Source organism: Bos indicus x Bos taurus, chromosome 1, assembly GCF_003369695.1.
Source record: "Bos indicus x Bos taurus breed Angus x Brahman F1 hybrid chromosome 1, Bos_hybrid_MaternalHap_v2.0, whole genome shotgun sequence".
Classification (NCBI taxonomy): domain Eukaryota; kingdom Metazoa; phylum Chordata; class Mammalia; order Artiodactyla; family Bovidae; genus Bos; species Bos indicus x Bos taurus.
This window is the reverse complement of record NC_040076.1, coordinates 134,489,413-134,494,365: the sequence shown is the minus strand read 5'-3', so window position 1 is coordinate 134,494,365 and position 4,953 is coordinate 134,489,413.

Sequence of the window (4,953 nt, the reverse complement as noted above, 5' to 3'; positions counted from 1 at the left end):
TACAGGTTTCTCAGGAGGCAGGTAAGGTGGTCTGGTATTCCCATCTCTTGAAGAATTTTCCACAGTTTCTTGTGATCCACACAGTCAAAAGCTTTAGTGTAGTCAGTGAAGCAAAAGTAGATGCTTTTTGGAATTCTCTTAGTTTTTCTATGATCCAGCATTTGTTGGCAATTTGATCTCTGGTTCCTCTGCCTTTTCTAAATCCAGCTTGTACATATGGAATTTCTTTCACATGCTGTTGAAGCCTAGCTTGAAGAATTCTGAGCATTACCCTGCTGCCTTGTGAAATGAGCATGATTGTATAGTAGAGCATTCTTTGGCATTGCGCTCCTTTGGGATTGGAATGAAAACTGACCTTTTCCAGTCCCGTGGCCACTGCTGAGTTTTCCAAATTTGCTGGCATATTGAGTGCAGCACTTTAGCAGCAGCATCCTTAAGGATTTTCAGTAGCTCAGCTGGAATTCCATCATCTCCACTAGCTTTTTCTTTTTTTTTTTTTAGTTTTTTTTTTTTTTTTTTTTTTTAGCTTTTTCTGTAGTAATGCTTCCTAAGGCCCACTCAGCTTCATACTCCAGCATGTCTGGATCTAGGTGAGTGACCACACCATCGTGGTTATCTGGGTCATTAAGACCTTATTTGTATAGTTCTGTGTATTTTGCCACCTCTTCTTAATCTCTTCTGCATCTGTTAGGTCCCTACCATTTCTATCCTTTATTGTGTCCATCTTTCCATGAAATATTCCCTTGATATCTCATATTTTCTTGAAGAGATCTCTAGTCCTTCCCATTCTTTGTTTTCCTCTATTTCTTTGCATTGTTCACTTAAGAAGGCTTTCTTACCTCTGTTTGCTTTTCTTTGGAACTGCTGCTGCTGCTGCTAAGTCGCTTCAGTCGTGTCCGACTCTGCGCGACCCCATAGGTGGCAGCCCAACAGGCTCCTCTGTCCCAGGGATTCTCCAGGCAAGAACACTGGAGTTGGCTGCCACTTCCTTCTCCAATGCATGAAAGTGAAAAGTGAAAGTGAAGTCGATCAGTCGTGTCTGACTCTGTGCGACCCCATGGACTGCAGCCTACCAGGCTCTTCCGTCCATGAGATTTTCCAGGAAAGAGTACTGGAGTGGGGTGCCATTGCCTTCTCTTTCTTTGGAACTACTTATACCTAAAGATGCTTTGAACTGTGGTGTTGGAGAAGACTCTTGAAGGTCCCTTGGACTGCAAGGAGATCCAACCAGTCCATTCTGAAGGAGATCAGCCCTGGGATTTCTTTGGAAGGAATGATGCTAAAGCTGAAACTCCAGTACTTTGGCCACCTCATGCGAAGAGTTGACTCATTGGAAAAGACTCTGATGCTGGGAGGGATTGGGGGCAAGAGGAGAAGGGGACAACAGAGGATGAGATGGCTGGATGGCATCACTGACTCAATGGATGTGAGTCTGAGTGAACTCCGGGAGTTGGTGATGGACAGGGAGGCCTGGTGTGCTGTGATTCATGGGGTTGCAAAGAGTCGGACACGACTGAGCGACTGGTCTGATCTGATCTGATACCTAAAGATATATTTGCACACTTAGGAAGTAATATGTGCCAAAGTTGTTCACTGCATTATTTCATAAGGGCGAACAATTAGGAAACATGTTCATTAACAAGGCAGTGGTTCAATAGGCTATGGTGGGTCCCCATGGTTATGTGGGTATAAAGAAAAATGCGAAGGCTGTTTATCTATGTATATGAGTAAGACCAGATGCAGAGCAATATGTGGAGTATGCTACTATTTGTACAAAAAAAGGGCAATGGAATATAATTTATATGCTTGTATATGCATAATATAGATCTGGGAGGTTACACACATACCGCCACCACCGTCACCACCACCACACACCACCATATTGATTGCCTGGAGAACAGGAGTAGTGATGGAAGGAAAATTTATTGTACATCCTTTGGTAATTTTTAGAATTTTAAACCAGGTAAACATATTCTCCTTTGCCTTAATAATTTTGTATAATTCTTCCCAAAAAAGAGTGTAATTCAATAATTAGATGCTTATTCTCTGGTGCCATTATGGATTTCCCCCCTTCCCACCCCCTTCTTCTCTACATCTTATTCCATGACTTTATGAGATTTGGGAATGTGTGAAGGGACAGAAGATATGTGCACCAAGTTACTGCCTTTTTCCATTCTCATCTCTAATTATTACTCTCTCGTGTAGAGTATCGGAGAAGGCAATGGCACCCCACTCCAGTACTCTTGCCTGGCAAATCCCATGGACGGAGGAGCCTGGAAGGCTGCAGTCCATGGGGTTGCTAGGAGTCAGACACAACTGAGCGACTTCACTTTCACTTTTCACTTTCATGCATTGGAGAAGGAAATGGCAACCCACTCCAGTGTTCTTCCCTGGAGAATCCCAGGGACGGGGGAGCCTGGTGGGCTGCCGTCTCTGGGGTCACACAGAGTCGGACACGACTGAAGCAACTGAGCAGCAGCAGCAACAGCAGCAGCAGTGTAGAGTATGTTCAAAAGAGCATAGGCCGGTGTATTATGACTGAGACAGAGAGAGACTGGTTTTAAGGAATTGGTCCTGTAATTGTGGGAGCTGGTAATTCTGAAATTTGTAGGACAGGCCCACATTCTGAAATTTCAGAGAAGAATTGCTATCCAGTCCCTGAGTCCAAAATCTGCAGGTTGGAAACTCAGGCAGAATTTCTATGTTGCCGTCTGGCAGTCAAATTCCCTCTTCATGGAACTGAAGTCGTAAGGCCTTCAGGTGATTAGACTGAGGCCCACCCACATGACGGAAGGTCATCGGCTTTATTACAAGTTCACACAGTCAAATGTTAGTCACGTCTAAAGAGTACTTTCACAGCAGCATCTAGATTGCTGTCTGACCAAAGAGCTGGGCACGACTGCTGGGCCAGGTTAACACATAAAATTAGCTACTGCAGCCAGTCTTCCTGTTCTTATCCCCTTCTCTGCCCGAAGACCTCTGTGATTACTCATTGTTGTTGATGTCACAGCATGTTGTCTCCTGTGCTCTGCCATGTGACAGTCTCCAGGTACCCATGTCACCACAGAAATGGAAGGGTGTCATTTTCACTCAAGTATCAGAATCACTCCATGGTTCTCCCAGCTCCATGCAGAGGGAAGCTCCACTTAGAGGGAAGCTCCACTGGGGCTAAGATTTCACTGAAGTAAACTTTCCTTCCCTGTCTTCATTGATTTACTGATGCTGTCTCTAGCCCTTTCACAAATGTAATCATAACAAATAAGCAGTGTATTTATGACATGACCTATTCTGGAAAAATGTCTTATTCTTCTTCTCCTTTTCCTTCTTCTTCTCTTCCTCCTCCTCCTTCTTCTTTTAATGATGCTGTCAGGGGTATCTGCTATGGATTCAATCAGCCAAAGAAAGAAAAGGCATTTCTTCCCCCCATGTTCAAGAGGATCTTTAGCTCATGATAGCTTTAAACAACATCTTCCAGTGTGCTTAAGGCTTGCCTAGCTCTCCTGAACCCCAAAGAGCTACCAGACCTATTTTCTCAGGAACTTGGTTAAAGAAGCTAAATTGGATGAATCAGGAGTAGAGGTGGGGGCTAGATTAGGGCTTCCAGAGAAGAAGGGATTGGTTGCCAAGAAACGTCACTGGAACAGAGGAGGAGGAGTGTCTCAGGGTTTGTGAGGAGGCTGGATGTCTTGGCCACTGAGCGGTGACCCTGATTGCCACAGGGGCCCTGTAACTGAGTCCTGTTTGTGATGAAGGCCTTGGGAGGCCCATCTTAGTCCTGCCTGGAGCTGTAGGGCTAGTCCAAGCTGAAGTCCAACTCTGTACCACACAGGAGTAACACTAGTGACCCTCATAAGCATTTACTATGACCAGAGGCTCATCTCTCCCCATTGTTCTGGTCTAGACAAGCCTGGGCTTCTCATATGACCAGAGGGAAGAGGACAGAGTTGCTGAACATGACTAATACAAGACTTCTTGCTGACCATTATAAGTTTGAGAAAAATAAAAGTATACAATCTCATCTTTGCACTTTGAGTACTGTGGAGCAGTCCTTATCTGATAGGGTTTTTAGATCTGGCCTTATTCTACTCAGATTTTTTTTGTTAGATTCTATCCTTTCTCCCTGGAGAAGGAAATGGCAACCCACTCCTCTTTCTTGCCTAGAGAATCCCATGGACAGAGGAGCCTGGCGGGCTGCTCTCCATAGGGTCGCACAAAGTTGGACACGACTGAAGCAACTTAGCATGCATGCATGCCTTGGAGTAGGAAATGGCAACCCACTCCAGTGTTCTTGCCTAGAGAATCCCAGGGACAGAGGAGCCTGGTGGGCTGCCATCTATGGGGTTGCACAGAGTTGGACATGACTGAAGCAACTTAGCAGCAACAGCATTTCTCCCAAAGCCCGTGGAGTTTCTTCTCTTATTCAGAAGATCCTCTCTCTTTGGCATCTGTCTCTCCCCAATTTTATCAGGAAATATACAAGACCCTGAAGGATTATGGAGGTTCCTCATTCTTACTATAGGAAATATAATGGGCGATCAGTTGCTGTTGCTGCTGCTAAGTCGCTTCAGTCGAGTCCGACTCTGTGAGACCCCATAGACGGCAGGCCACCAGGCTCCCCGGTCCCTAGGATTCTCCAGGCAAGAACACTGGAGTGGGTTGCCATTTCCTTCTCCAATGCATGAAAGTGAAAAGTGAAAGTGAAGTCGCTCAGTCGTGTCCGACTCTTAGCGACCCGATGGACTGTAGCCCACCAGGCTCCTCCATCCATGGGATTTTCCAGGCAAGAGTACTGGAGTGGGCTGCCATTGCCTTCCCCGGGCGATCAGTTAGCACTACCTAAAGGCCCTGATTAATGCAGTGCCTGCATTTCCGACAAGTACATGCTTTTCTGCAAGGAAAGCCAGAATTCTGTCCCATGATACATCAGCTTGGTAAGAGGTTTATAGTGTCCCA